The following is a 15283-nucleotide window of genomic DNA, read 5'->3' as shown; positions in this document are numbered from 1 at the left end:
TATCTGTCGAAAAATTCTCAACAACAGACAACAGGAAATGTGTACACTCCCTTGTATAAGGAAGCCCGTCAAGCCGTTGGTCCTACGCCCGAACTCTTTGCGGTTGTGACTGATTTGCCATTCTATCGGGTTATAAGAGTGAGTGGAAAGTGCACTTGTGCTTACACACTTGTGAACTATTATATGTCCCGTGTAGTTGGTTGGTCTCCTCCCTTGAGATTGGCTGCCGAAACCGAAATCGGTCAGAACGACATGACCGTCATTGTTGTGTAGCAGTGTGTACAGCTACACAGTGTTTATTAATTAAAATTTTGTGTGTGTGTGTTGTGTTGAGCCGAGATGGCCTAGTGAATTTTAATGGGCTTTACACATCAACAAAATCATAAATAAGTTTCCCAATGTGAGTATGAAGCAAAAAGCCAGGTTCCACCGAGATTTGAACTCAGATCGCTGGATTCAGAGTCCAGAGTGCTAACCATTACACCATGGAACCGGTTGAGAGAGAAACACTAAACAAAGTCCAATTTGTTAAATAATACTTTCACTTTAAATTTTAATTAATCAAGAACAGTCGCAACGCTCTATCATAATGTCAAAATCAAAATCATAATACATTAATTTATTCAAACACTTTTAAAAAGCAATTTAAACAGAATCGTATTAAATGTATCCATACTATATTTGTGCTGCAAAAGAGGGCTGTTCGCGCAATCTATAACCTAGGAGCCAAGGAATCATTAAGGTATAAATTTAATTTATGATATTTACTGTTACTTCTCAATAAAAAATTCTGTAATGTTTTGTATGTACGAAAAAATATTAATGATTTTATGAGAAAATGTGATTCTCATAACATTGGTACAAGGAACAAACACAATCTTGTTACTCCTGTTACTCGACTGCATAGTCAGTAACTCTTTTGTGGGGCAATGTATACGCCTCTACAACAGGATCCCAGAAAGCGTTCAAAATGCTTCTGTTACCAAATTTAAAAAAAATGTTAAGGAACGCTTGTGTGCGAAAGGTTACTATACAATTAGTGAGTTTATGTTTGATAGCACACCTTGGGAATGAAACGATCGCCTACTGGCTGTTTCTATTCATATACATTTATGTATATAATTAATTTGACGCAAAAAAAGACCCGGTGAATTTCTTTCGCCGGTTCTTCTCAGGTCAGGATGTTCCTTTTTCCGAACCGGTGGTAGTGTTTAATTTGACCATCAATAAGAAAGTGTAATGCTTCTATTTTGAATAAAGGAATTTGAGTTTGAGTTTGTAAAGCTACCAGTTCGGTATGTATATTCTATCGAAAAGAACCTGGAAGAAACTTAGGTTACTACTAAGATTTAATAATATTCTTTAAATTAAGAAAATTCTATGTGGCAGTCGTGGCCGAGCGGTTAAGGCGTCTGACTAGAAATCAGATTCCCTCTGGGAGCGTAGGTTCGAATCCTACCGACTGCGAATTTTTTAAGGACTTTAGTTTTAGTGATTTGTATGAATATATTAAAAATGATGACCTCTACCTCTGAAGACCTATAAGCTAGCTGCTTTTATTGAGGTATCCGTCTCTCTGAGATGAAATCTGTAGTATGTGTCCATCTTAATCTATTATTATCATATACTATCTCAAACGTAATTTTAATTTAATAAATTATATTAGCAAGACGGTTAATAAAACAGCCTTGATAATACATTAGGGTGTCGCCACACGAAAAATAAAATAAAAAAATAAGTTTAAATATTACTAACAAACTACTTTGATTATGACTCTATTTGAATAAATGATTTAATCGTTTTTACAAGTATTTTACTGACAGACAGCTTCCACTAGTCATGCAGCGTTAAAATAGCTGTAAAAATTTAATCCTGAGGGTCAGTAGTAAGACAGTTCGAGCTGTAACGACCAGTAATTTTATCCTGTACATTCATGATGATATTTTCGATGAGATGTAGAAACCTGCAGCACTAAGTGTAGGTGTCCATCGACAACAGATTCATGGGCAGGAAACAAGGACTAAATTTATGTTGTACAAGATTGCAACAACATACGCACGCCATTTAATTATTATTTTTACTAATTATAAAATACATCATAGCGTATCTAACTATAATTAAATCTAGATTTGTCGAATTTTAGCAAAAAAATCGCAGTCGGTAGGATTCGAACCTACGCTCCCAGAGGGAATCTGATTTCTAGTCAGACGCCTTAACCGCTCGGCCACGACTGCTGCATATGATACCCTTAATTTTAAAAACTGTTGGCCTATTATTTAAGATATATGTATTTTAAGACACGAAGTATTACATATTTTACCTTGAGGCGGCGAAAGGCGTGGATAACTTGAGGCCCTCAAATAAAGAGGAAAAATATCTGTATTGGACTATATATGCCTTGTTGTAAATATCAATGACCAAAAGAAAAATACAAGGAGTCACCCACGATTTAGGGCCCCAGAACGGATGAAACGGTCCTGCCCACATAACAATTTGGTTAAATCTTATTAGAAGAATCTTTTGTACTACAATTATATTTATTTAACAGCAATGGCCTTACAAATGTTTTGCGTTTGTCATTTTGAATGTCCAATACTTGTGCAATTGTGAATGTGCAATCAAAAGTTCAAAAACAAGGTTCCACCGAGATTTGAACTCGGATCGCTGGATTCAAAGTCCAGAGTGCTAACCATTACACCATGGAACCATACTATAGATCGATATTATTAGCAATTGGTTTAAAACTGTAATCGTTTTAACTAATTACACTTGAACAAATACAGATTAATTATCTAATTTAGCACTTATTACATTAGTAAATAGTACCTAATACATATTTCAACTGTGCACGTTGAATAAGGTTAATCAAATCAATACTATACTTTACCTTACTATTTATCAGGTACTAGAACCCAAACATACGTAAATTCCGCGTAAATACCGGAGCGCGTGCCATTCGGATAGGTCCTGGTTTTTATTGAAATAATATAGTGGACTGTCCGAGGTGTAAATGACACTACGGCATAGCCAATACAATACTGGTTGGTAAGGGCTAAGGAGACAAAGCGAAATTGTTTGAAAGCTGAACTCACGTAACTGAACAGCTATGCTGCAAAGTCGCTCGTCTTATTCATCTAGGCACTAATCTTCGACTTATGGACGAGTCTCTCTATTTCTATCAAACGGGGGCGAAACGTAACACGGATGGAGAGGCTGATGAAAACCTATAAAAAAACGCAGTCGGTAGGATTCGAACCTACGCTCCCAGAGGGAATCTGATTTCTAGTCAGACGCCTTAACCGCTCGGCCACGACTGCCTTAAATCTTATTCTCAATATAAACAAACGAATCTAAACTATACCTTCAGTTCAAGAATTAAGCTGTACATACTTCTATGAGCAATGATTTAAGTGAACGACATTACCAAGATTAAATCCCAATGTTAGGTATTTCCATAACAACACATTTATTTCAAGCAAAGTGTACAATGTGTGTTCGTCTTATGACTTCTTAATATTTGAACAAGTGTTCATATTGTGTATATAGTGTAATTACCAATAATTATTTAATTGTAGACTACTTATAATATTAAATAAGATACATGAGGTTCCATGGTGTAACGGTTAGCACTCTGGACTTTGAATCCAGCGATCCGAGTTCAAATCTCGGTGGAACCTGATCTTTTTGATAGATTTCAAAGTTGTTATTATTTCCAATAGAATCGTCATGTGATATAGGTCTCACCGAAATATTAATGCCAACTGTATGGGTAAGGCCTGTTCTCACACGACCGTTGAATGGATTCCGGTGGTGTGATGGTATTTAAGGCGAGCGTGTAATGCATTTGCAGCAGAAATAAAACTGGACAATCTTTAGTTAAATAAGGTCAAACTATTAACGTTTTTATTCAGCTATTGTTAGAATATACGAGTCCAGCCATTAAGAGCCATTTCTCACCAAGACGGACCGCCTGCTTCCTTGATCCGTCTCAAGAGACGGATCTGCCAGGGGCAGGATAATTTATATGATACTGTTTACGGATTCGTGAATAATAAGGAATCAGGCTTCTTAGAAGGACGTTTTGCCAACAGACGAAGAGACGTCCTAAAGCCCGGATCGGATTACGCCTCCATCTTTATCTTAAATACCGACACAGCGCTGGAATACCTTCATCGTCCACCTTGTGAGAACGGGCCTTAATGATGATACAACAGCGATGAACAACTTGACACCAATCAAAAAGATCAGGTTCCACCGAGATTTGAACTCGGATCGCTGGATTCAAAGTCCAGAGTGCTAACCATTACATCATGGAACCGTATTATAAATCGATATAATTAGCAATTGCTGTAAAACTGTAATAGCTTTAACTAATTACACTTGTACAAACACAGATTAATTATCTAAAGTAGTACTTATCGTACTTTAGTAAATAGTAAAAAAAATATTGTTACTGTCCGGGTAGGCATATGACTCCACTCCACCTGATGGTAAGTGGAAGTGGAATCCAAACGCGAAGACGTCCTGTACATTACAGGACAAAGACAAGAATGAGCTGCACTAGTCGCCCTCGCCATGCCGGCCCGCAAGCTACCTATTCACGCCGCGTTTGAAGGCACCCAGGTTACACATATTTCAAGTATGCATGTTACGGTATAAGGTTCATAAAATCTTTATACCTATCGTGCTGAAATAACTGTTATCAATTTTAGTTCTAAATCTTTTTTATGTGATTAATACAAAAATTAAGATCTCAAAACAGCCAACGGCACGCGGTGTTCCCAGGTGGTACCCATCCAAATACTGAACCCAACCAAAGTTGCTTAAATTCCGTGATCGGATGAGTACCAGTGTGATCTACGTGGTATGGACATGACGCTGATCACTTAGAATTACGAGTACATAAACACTTTTTTAATTAAGTGCAACTGAAATTTTATAAATATCAACCTTTAAAGAAAATACTTTTATTAAAAATCAATCTGTCACTTCCAAGAGATGCGCTCTCTAGGTGGCTCTTCGCAGTATCATTGCAGTTCATGTCTAATGACTGATAACTATTTAAATATTGGAATGGAACATCGGAGGTTCAAGTAATACTACAGCATAGCCTATCTTACACTGCTGCCTGTCGTTGTCTGTAAAGTCTAAGAAAACAAAGTGAAATTCGTTGAGGGCGGAACTCACTCGACTTAGCAACTATGTTTGTCTCAGTCATCTAAGCAATGCCCTTCGACCACGGGCATGCGCGGGTTCTTTAAAAGATCCTAGAGAAGGACGGCAACCAAGATGGTTTAGCACTACGAATTGTGTGATGACGATGACGACGCTACGATGTGTTTGGTGCCAAAGGAACAAAATCATTCATTCTCCTTCTGGCTAGCACCATTGAATACATACACTAGAAATTTAATAAATATAGTCTCTGATCGAGAATAGTCTCTTAATTTCTTGTAATCGTTCACTGAGCACCACATGGGTCGAGACACGATTGCGTAATATTTAAGTCATGAAGGGTGTAGGGAATCTCCAGCCCCACAAAGCCGTGAAAAAACGTCCATCACCAGGATTTTAGAGGGACAAAATCCAACAAATTCATCGCAGGGACCTGCGTTAAAAAGAACGGTTTCAGATTTCTAGCTCCTACGATATTATGAAAAATCCATAAAAAATCGCAGTCGGTAGGATTCGAACCTACGCTCCCAGAGGGAATCTGATTTCTAGTCAGACGCCTTAACCGCTCGGCCACGACTGCTGCATATATGATACCCTTAATTTAAACAAACCAATATTAAACTAAGCTCATTGCTTGTACAGTTTTAAAACCTAACGTTTGACAAATGTGAGCTCCAATTAGAAAATGTAAGAGTTTTCCTTATTTAATCTAGAAAATGCCTCAGGCGCAGTAGGCGTGATTTTAATCCAGGTAACTGCTGAAATGTTCGTAAATATCTTTAACATGCCACCATATTTAGTGACGATCAACGAAAATATTAATGCAGTGCTTAATTTTAGTGTCATTTTATCTTCAATTAAAAAATAAATTGTTTTTGCTAAAAAGTATTTATCCTATTTGATTAAGCTATCGCCAACGTCCATACCACGTTGAATACACCGGTTCTCGTCCGATCACCGAAGTTAAGCAACGTCGGGCGCGTTCAGTACTTGGATGGGTGACCGCCTGGGAACACCGCGTGCCGTTGGCTTTTTGCCACTCATGACGGTAAAGTAACATGATTAACCAATATAAGTCTTTCGATAGTTTGAAATAATATCACGAGTATTTTTCAAAATTGAAATATCTATCATGTTTACATTATATGGTTTTAAGGTGTCGTTGAATTTCATGATACAAACATTCCAACACCCATTGGCATTTGTAATACTTATTAGTAGGAATTAACTTACATTTAATATCTAGATATAGTATCTGATCAGGAAAACGTCATATGTCCTACTAATATATCAATAGAAAAGAGTGCGTGTAACGCATTTGTAGCAGAAATTAGACAATCACGATGAAGTTTCCAGCTAGCCGATGTTAAAAGAAACAACGATTAACGAGGGTACGTAATATTTCGGTGAAACCTATTTCAAGTGACTATTGCATTGTATCGCCAACTTTATAACCGATCAAAAAGATCAGGTTCCACCGAGATTTGAACTCGCTAGATTCAAAGTCCCGAGAGCTAACCGTTATACCATGTGGTTCCACTCATGTACTTATTATTATTTATAATTATTATATAATATGACGAAAAGTCTATAAAAATCGCAGTCGGTAGGATTCGAACCTACGCTTCCAGAGGGAAATTTCTAGTCAGACGCCTGAACCGCTTGGCCAAAACAAGGAAGTCTAAATTATACCTTCAGTTCAAGATTTAAACTCTACTTCTATGAGCAATGATTTAAGTGAACGACATTACCAAGATTAAATCCCAATGTTAGGTATTTCCATAACATCACATTTATTACAAGCAAAGTGTACAATGTGTGTTCGTCTAATGACTTCTGAATATTTGAACAAGTGTTAATATTCTGTATAAAGTGTAATTACCAATAATTATTTAATTGTAGACTACTTATAATATTAAATAAGATACATGAGGTTCCATGGTGTAACGGTTAGCACTCTGGACTTTGAATCCAGCGATCCGAGTTCAAATCTCGGTGGAACCTGATCTTTTTGATAGATTTCAAAGTTGTAAATATTTCCAATAGAACAGATAGATGGTATAGGTTTCACCGAAATATTACATGCCAACGTACGTTACGAGTTACTAAGGCTGTTCAGTTTTGACTGTTCTCACACGATGGATGAATGGATTTTTTTTTTATGATATCGGTAGGCGGACGAGCAAATGGGCCACCTGGTGGTAAGTAGTCACCACCGCCCATAGATATGGCGTTGTAAGAAATATTAATTCCTTACATCACCTATGCGCCACCAAACTTAGGAACTAAGATGTTATGTCCCTTGTGCCTGTGATTACATTGGCTCACTCACCCTTCTAACCGTAACACAACAATATAGACTACTGTTTTTTGGCGGTAGAATATCTAATGAGTGGGTGGTACCTACCCAGACGGACTTCCACAAAGCCCTACCACCAAGTAAATCCCGTAAAGAAGGATCCCGGTGGCATGATGGTATTTAAGACAGCAATGCAATTTCAGCAGAAATAAAACTGAATAATCTTTAGTTAGAGAAGGTCAAACTATTAACGTTTTTAATCAGCTATTGTTAGAATATAAGAGTTCAACGATTAAGTACCCTTTCTCAACAAGACCGACCATCTGCTACCATCGAGGTAGCTGCCACTGGCATATTCGTTTAAACAGACGGATATGACATTGTTTACACTGGATCTGGGTTTTTAGAAGAAGTTTTGCCACTTCGAAGTACCTTCTTAACCGCCCGGATCGGATAGTCTGAATTAGTATACCGACGAGAGATTACCGATGTGCCCAAATTAACTCTTTGAATCTTTTGCTTTGTACTCTTACCCATTAAAATTCATCAAAATAGGAAATAAGCGTCCGGAAGTAGTTACAAAACCTTGTTTAAAAATCGTGAATCTATCCATTAATGTTTCAAATGGATTCAGGGTGCACCCAATGTCTTCCTTTACGTCTTTTTAGAAAGGGATTTTACGATGGTACGTACTTTGGTGACAACTAAATTGTCTGTTTATTATATTGTATCAACAACTTTAAAAACAATAAAAAAGAACAGGTTCCACCGAGATTTGAACTCGGATCGCTGGATTCAAAGTCCAGAGTGCTAACCGTTACACCATGGAACCTTACGTATATTACTTATTATTATAAGTAGTCTATGATTTCATAAATATAGGTAATTACACTTCATACACAATATTAACACTTGTTCAAATACTAATAATTCATAAGACGAATTCTGCATTATATTATATTCACATCGGCTATGTTCTTATTGTCGTTGAAATGTACAAACCCACGTCCTGCCCATTCCAAGCAATTTCACAATTTGATGGTTTTTCTTTGTGTGACAAAGTCATTGGTGTAACAAAGGTCAACGATTTACAGGCTCACATGTGTAAGTTAATAATTAGATATTTTTGCACAACAGGCTACCTGGATAAATGCTACGAATATTCAGTCTGATTTGCGCTCTACATTCTACACTTCGCTCCAAATGATGTTACACTATATCTCACATAGGGATAGGGTCCCAATAGGGACCTTATCTTTGTAAAACTGTTCGTTTAAATCTTTGCTCACATTAGTTTATAGAGTTTAGTTGGCGAACTAGAAGTACAATTCCAGACTCCTTTGTTTATATCAAGGAATTGCATTGCAGCAGTCGTGGCCGAGCGGTTAAGGCGTCTGACTAGAAATCAGATTCCCTCTGGGAGCGTAGGTTCGAATCCTACCGACTGCGTTTTCGTTTATAGAATTTTCATATTTTAATATAGGCCAACATTTTTGTTCAATGAAACGAGCAGGAGTTAAATCCCATAGCACATATTTTGCAACAGTTTTAAACATAAAAGAAAATATTATAGCAAAAAACCATAAGGTTAAAGGTAAGGCTACGCCATAAATACTTGCCAAAACAAGATGTCAGTCAGCGGAAATTAATTTTCAGTAGAAGAGGTCTTTGAAAAAAGATAAAAAAGGACCGCTAGTGAACTTACAAATTAAGCTCCTGTTCTGGAGCTGAACATTCAACAAAAATGTACTCTACATAAAAACGCAGTCGGTAGGATTCGAACCTACGCTCCCAGAGGGAATCTGATTTCTAGTCAGACGCCTTAACCGCTCGGCCACGACTGCTGCAAGACGTATCCTTAATATAAACAAACAAATCTGAAAGCATGCATATAGTGCGAGCAACAATTTCAATGAACAGTTATACCAAGATAAGGAATATTTCCATAATATTACATTTATTTAGAGCAAAGTGTACAAAGATTCGTTAAGAGGTAAATTTAAAGAAATTAAAATAATGACTGACGCTTCTCAATTTGTTTTTGATAATGTTATGTATGTACGCAAAAACATAAATGATTTTCCCAGGAACAAGAATAAACTTGTTACTCCAAGTACCCGATTACGCAGGGTTAGTAACTCTTTTTTGGGGCAATGTATACGTTTTTACAACAGGATCCCAGAAAACGTTCAAAATTATTCAATTATAAAATTCAAAAGAGTCGTTAAAGAGCGTTTGTGTGCTAAAGGATATTACAACACTAATGACTTTTTAGTTGACTGCACACCTTGGGAATGAAATGATCGCCTCCAGGCTGTTTCAAACAACTAAAATATACTTATGATTGTACCTACATGGAAAATGGTTAAAAAAAATGAAAAAAAATATATCCCGCTGAGTTTCTTTCGCCGGTTCTTCTCAGGTCCGAGGTGCTAAATTCCGAACCGGTGGTAGATTTTTGACAATCAATAAGCAAGTGCAAACACTTCTATACTGAATAAAGATTTTTGACTTTGACTTTGACTTTTGTAGAGCTCGGGTCGGACTCAATATTTGTAACATATATCCAGGTAACCTGTTATTCGAATTCCTGTTATATTACGTATGCGCCTGCTAATCATCGACCTTTGCACATCAATACCCTAAAGATAAATTCTGAAATTGCATGGTCAGCGGCATGAAGCTGACCATTAATAGGCAGAAGGTAGGTTTTGTGCATTTCAACGACAATAAGAACGTACTAACATGTAACTTCTAGCGGGGAGATTTCGTCTTATGATTTCTATATATTTGAACAAGTGTCCATATTGTGTCTGAAGTGTAATTACCTATATTTATGAAATCATAGACTACTTATAATAATAAGTAATATACATGAGGTTCCATGGTGTAACGGTTAGCACTCTGGACTTTGAATCCAGCGATCCGAGTTCAAATCTCGGTGGAACCTGATCTTTTTGATTGGTTTTAAAGTTGTTGATACGATGTAATAGACGGGTATGCTTTACCGGGATATTACGTACCCTCGTTAATCGTTGTTTTTTCTAACATCAGCTAGCTGGAAACTTCATCGTGATTGTCTAATTTCTGCTGCAAAAGCGTTGCACGTTTTCTTTTCTATAGATTTATTTGTTCGACATATGACGTTTTCCTGATCAGATACTATATCTAGATATTAAATGTAAATTAATTCCTACTAATAAGTATTACAAATGCCAATGAGTGTTGGAATGTTTGTATCACGAATTTCACCGACACCTTAAAACCATATAATGTAAACATGATAGATACTTCAATTAGTTTATTTTAATTTAAAAAAAAAACCGGCCAAGTGTAAGTCGGACTCGCCCATGAAGGGTTCCGTAGCAGCACGTATTATAAAAATTCTTGAAGTTCGTTGTAACTTTTGAATGAAAAGAAAATTGCGGCTTACGATTTATGACGTATTAAAAAAACTACTTACTAAATCTCGTTCAATCCAATTTTTGATTGAAGTTTGCATGGTAATGTACATATATTTTTTTTTGGTTTTATCATTCTATTATTTTAGAAGTTACAGGGACACACATTTTATCACTTTGGAAGTGTCTCTCGCGCAAACTATTCAGTTTAGAAAAAAATGATAGTGGAAACCTCAATAACATTTTTTAAGACCTATACGTATGAAGATAGATAAAAAAAAAATATTTTTGAGTATTAGTTCAAGTATGGGAATCCCAAAATTTATTGTATTTTTTTTTCCATTTTTATGTGAAAATCTTAATGCGGTTCAAATAATACATCTCCTTGCCAAGTTTCAACAGTATAGTTCTTATAGTTTCGGAAAAAAGACAGGAGTGGCTGTGACATACGGTCGGACAAACAGACAGACAGACATGACGAATCTATAAGTTCCGTTCTTTGCCATTTGGCTCCGGAACCCTAAAAAAAGAAAAGAAATAAGTATATTCGTTAATCATGTTATATCACCGTAATGAGTGGCAAAAAGCCAACGACACGCGGTGTTCCCAGGCGGTCACCCATCCAAGTACTGAACGCGCCCGACGTTGCTTAACTTCGGTGATCGGACGAGAACCGGTGTATTCAACGTGGTATGGACGTTGGCGACAGCTCGTTTAAATAGGATAAATACTTTTTACAAAAACAATTTCTATTTCATTGAAAAAAAAATACACTAAAATGCCATCAAGCACTACATGAATATTTTCGTTCATCGTCAATAAATATTTTGGCATGTTATAGGTATTTGTGAATATTTCAGCACTTACCTAGATTAAAGCCACGCACACTGAGCCTGAGCCAATTTTTAGATTAAATAAGGAAAACCCTTACATTTTCTAATAGGAGCTCACATTTGTCAAACTATTTTACTTTTTATTAAATCTGTACAAACAATGAGCTTAGTTTAGTAATTGAATAAAAATTATATTGTATTGGTTTGTTTAAATTGAGGGTATCATATATGCAGCAGTCGTGGCCGAGCGGTTAAGGCGTCTGACTAGAAATCAGATTCCCTCTGGGAGCGTAGGTTCGAATCCTACCGACTGCGATTTCTTTTTATTTGATATAAGTAGTATGACGGAAAAATAGGCCACATGATGTTAAGTGGTTACCTCCGCCCATAGACATTGTCTAGAAGAAACATTAACCATTCCTTACATCGCCCATGCACCCCCAACCTTGGGAACCTTATGTAAAAAAATTGTATATTATTGATGAAATCTACTTTTAGGACTCATGAGCCATACTCAATATATTGAAAATAATAAAAAGACCATCCATATTCAGACCAAAAGTGACCATTTTCGTAATATCACTTAAACTCTTAGGCTGTATTTCTCGGAAAAATGTATCCTCAATACAACAAAAAAAACCTTTTGATATGAAACCATACTTAAAATCTGTTGAGAAAATTAATTCCATTGAAGATATCGCGGAATTATTATTGATAAAATTCAATAGCATTTTTATATCCTATTAATCTTGAATTGTCATTTAAACGTATTATACATAAAGATATTTGCCTCAAATAGGAATTGACTAATACTAATCACTTGATAAGAAATTTTCAGACAGCGAACAAAATAATAAATTCAACAAAAAATAGTAATAAGGTACTCGGAATATAAAACAAGGTTCCACCGAGATTTGAACTCGGATCGCTGGATTCAAAGTCCAGAGTGCTAACCATTACACCATGGAACCGTATGACGTTTGATATAGATCATCTATAATATAGATCGGTTGATTAATTAATTATAAATCATTTTAATTAAAAATTGATTAAATAAATTGGGTATGTGTATATTAAATAATAATACATAACGCTACAAACGTAACATCTTTGTAAATATAGTATTAAGGTCGTGACGATACAATAAGACAGTATTCTCTAATTTCTTAAGTATTTTCAGCGGAGAAATCATCTATTTTACATAGTATTTTTATTTATAATCAGTAGTCAGAATGCCAAGTGGGTCACCGACACCCACGGCACTGGCATTGGCACTGTAAGAAATATAACCATACCTTACATTTATCAATTCGTCATCTACGTCAGGGACAACCTTTAATTACACTAAGTCATCCTTCAAATCAGAGTACAATAATATTAGCATTTGGTGTCTAGCGGTATAATACGGGATGAGTGAGTGGTACCAGACGATCTTGCACGAAGCTCTACCACCATGCAAAACGAGAGTTCTTTTTAAAAGTATGTTATAAAAAATAAAATATTTTGAGATATGGTTAATCCTATTGGCGGTTTAAGCTCTAAATATTTTAACGACATAAAAAATAATACATTAAAGGCGTCTTTGCGTAAACTTCTATCCGTTATAATATATTTACTGTACACATTAATAAAAGCACATTAATAAAAGATATAAATAAGGGTAGGTTAGATGTAAAAAGCGATCTCTTCCAGACAGCATTGCCAAAATACCTACGACGTATACTTTTAAAAAAATCATTACCAGTAACAAAAGTTCCTTCCGCGACCGCTTGTAAACAGAAAACCATATCAAATCATATCGAAATGACCTAATTAAAACATTTACAAGCTTTGTATCCTTGATGCAAGACACGCAAGTCCCCGAGGCACATAACTTGAAACTTGAAACGTTGTCCATTAGTTGTATAATAAAACATTTCGGAGGCGTATACAACGGCGCGCCTTACGTATTAACTGATTACTTTAATTAAAAAATGCTAACTCTTCCGTTGTCGGTGTCCAGGGAACGCTAGCGTGTCGCGGCTTGAAATCTATGTAAGCTAGTTTAACAATTTTAAACTATGTTTAATCAACTGTTAAAGATTTTAAGTAAACTGAAGATTTAGTTACAAATCCATGTGTTGGATGAAATTAAGCCACGTCCTGACGCCCTTAGATGATAGATATGATAGAGTGTCGCACTATCAAAGAGCCAAAATAAACGAACCAACTTTATTATCTTAGTGTGTGTGGCAGCTACGTTTGACACGATTGTGCATGTACTTTGACGCTATTTGTTTTTTGACGCGGTCTCAGCTTTGACAGTCTATCTAAACATATAAAGAATTAAAACCCACACCATATAACACTACCGAATTTATTCAAAAATTGAAAAAAATAACAAATTTTGGGGGTTCCCCATACTTAGAACTGAATCTCAAAAAATGATTTTTCATCAAACCCATACGTGAGGGGTATCTATGGATAGGCCTTCAAAAATGATATCGAGGTTTCATCTTTTTTTTCTAAACTGAATAGTTTGCGTGAGAGACACTTCCAATGTCGTAAAATGTGTCCCCCTTCCCCTGTAACTACTATTATTATATTAAAACATATATATGATGTCCATTACCATGTAAACTTCCACCCAAAATTAGTTTGAACGAGATCTAGTAAGTAGTTTTTTTTAAAATTTCATAAATCGTAAACCGCAATTTACCTTTCATTCAATCAACTCAAATATAAAAAAAAAACATTTAATTTCATAAACATAAACCTTTTTACTTGCTGCTACGGAACCCTTCGTGGGCGAGTCCGACTCGCACTTGGCCGCTTTTAATAGTAATCTGTTTCCCTCTTTTTAAAATATTAGTATTTACGTGGTATAATGCGTCAATTTATGTTTTTTCTTTTTCCTCATAGTATTTCCACGATTTTCTTGGCAAAGGTACAAATATCAATTCAAGATAAAAATTATAAATACTTTTTCCTGGGGCTAAAAAAAAATTATGATGATGAGAAATGTACTACACAAAATTACTATATGAAAACATGTTATCATTGATACATGTTGATGTCGTAAATCCGCGCCAACATTTGTGCACATACACACCCAGGATTTTTTAAATAATTTATTTTCGAAAAACGTACGGTTGATGGTAGATAATTACCGCCAACCATGGATATTTGTATAAGCAGGGGAACAGCCGGTGCCTGCCTTTATAGCACATCAGATATTCTACTCATAAAAACAAATATCATCACGCAATAATTATTGTAAATTCGACTAAATATTTGCTTCCAAATATATTAAATTATCAGGTGTTGTACCCGCTTCGCTCGGCATTAAATAAAAAAAGGGAAAACAGTCAGCGGAATAAAAAAATATATATCCAATAACGAACTACGGACGATTACGCGTCAACTGGTCATAGTCTTATTGTTCAATAGTTTTCATGTTAGTGAAGCACAAAAAAAAACAAAATTCATATATTTTAAATTAAATTTACAATGTTTTTTATGAATCACTTGGTGGTAGAGCTTTGTGCAAGCCCGTCTGGTTAGGTACCACCCACTCATCAGATATTCTACCGCCA

At 35.8% G+C, this 15283-nt stretch overlaps 17 non-coding genes across 17 annotated transcripts; 7 read left to right on the top strand and 10 right to left on the bottom strand.

Moving 5' to 3' along the window:
- Nucleotides 1-421: 421 nt before the first annotated feature.
- On the bottom strand, nt 422-493 carry Trnaq-cug. Its single transcript has one exon. It is a non-coding gene; the product is annotated as a tRNA-Gln (tRNA).
- Nucleotides 494-1385: 892 nt separating this feature from the next.
- Nucleotides 1386-1467, top strand: Trnas-aga. Its single transcript has one exon. It is a non-coding gene; the product is annotated as a tRNA-Ser (tRNA).
- Nucleotides 1468-2152: 685 nt separating this feature from the next.
- On the bottom strand, nt 2153-2234 carry Trnas-aga. The gene has a single exon. It is a non-coding gene; the product is annotated as a tRNA-Ser (tRNA).
- Nucleotides 2235-2635: 401 nt separating this feature from the next.
- Trnaq-uug lies at nt 2636-2707 on the bottom strand. Its single transcript has one exon. It is a non-coding gene; the product is annotated as a tRNA-Gln (tRNA).
- A 528-nt stretch (nt 2708-3235) lies between these two features.
- Nucleotides 3236-3317, bottom strand: Trnas-aga. Its single transcript has one exon. It is a non-coding gene; the product is annotated as a tRNA-Ser (tRNA).
- A 288-nt stretch (nt 3318-3605) lies between these two features.
- Nucleotides 3606-3677, top strand: Trnaq-uug. Its single transcript has one exon. It is a non-coding gene; the product is annotated as a tRNA-Gln (tRNA).
- Nucleotides 3678-4246: 569 nt separating this feature from the next.
- Trnaq-uug lies at nt 4247-4318 on the bottom strand. The gene has a single exon. It is a non-coding gene; the product is annotated as a tRNA-Gln (tRNA).
- Nucleotides 4319-5673: 1355 nt separating this feature from the next.
- On the bottom strand, nt 5674-5755 carry Trnas-aga. The gene has a single exon. It is a non-coding gene; the product is annotated as a tRNA-Ser (tRNA).
- Nucleotides 5756-6087: 332 nt separating this feature from the next.
- On the top strand, nt 6088-6206 carry LOC125077457. The gene has a single exon (XR_007120751.1). It is a non-coding gene; the product is annotated as a 5S ribosomal RNA (ribosomal RNA).
- Nucleotides 6207-7107: 901 nt separating this feature from the next.
- Nucleotides 7108-7179, top strand: Trnaq-uug. The gene has a single exon. It is a non-coding gene; the product is annotated as a tRNA-Gln (tRNA).
- A 1055-nt stretch (nt 7180-8234) lies between these two features.
- On the bottom strand, nt 8235-8306 carry Trnaq-uug. The gene has a single exon. It is a non-coding gene; the product is annotated as a tRNA-Gln (tRNA).
- Nucleotides 8307-8841: 535 nt separating this feature from the next.
- On the top strand, nt 8842-8923 carry Trnas-aga. The gene has a single exon. It is a non-coding gene; the product is annotated as a tRNA-Ser (tRNA).
- Nucleotides 8924-9236: 313 nt separating this feature from the next.
- Trnas-aga lies at nt 9237-9318 on the bottom strand. Its single transcript has one exon. It is a non-coding gene; the product is annotated as a tRNA-Ser (tRNA).
- Nucleotides 9319-10352: 1034 nt separating this feature from the next.
- Trnaq-uug lies at nt 10353-10424 on the top strand. Its single transcript has one exon. It is a non-coding gene; the product is annotated as a tRNA-Gln (tRNA).
- Nucleotides 10425-11460: 1036 nt separating this feature from the next.
- LOC125077461 lies at nt 11461-11579 on the bottom strand. The gene has a single exon (XR_007120753.1). It is a non-coding gene; the product is annotated as a 5S ribosomal RNA (ribosomal RNA).
- Nucleotides 11580-11941: 362 nt separating this feature from the next.
- On the top strand, nt 11942-12023 carry Trnas-aga. The gene has a single exon. It is a non-coding gene; the product is annotated as a tRNA-Ser (tRNA).
- Nucleotides 12024-12607: 584 nt separating this feature from the next.
- Trnaq-uug lies at nt 12608-12679 on the bottom strand. Its single transcript has one exon. It is a non-coding gene; the product is annotated as a tRNA-Gln (tRNA).
- Nucleotides 12680-15283: the final 2604 nt, after the last annotated feature.

This window comes from Vanessa atalanta, chromosome 3 (genome assembly GCF_905147765.1).
Source record: "Vanessa atalanta chromosome 3, ilVanAtal1.2, whole genome shotgun sequence".
Lineage (NCBI taxonomy): Eukaryota > Metazoa > Arthropoda > Insecta > Lepidoptera > Nymphalidae > Vanessa > Vanessa atalanta.
The sequence above is the reverse complement of the archived record's forward strand: the minus strand, read 5'-3'. Positions and strand labels throughout refer to the sequence as shown.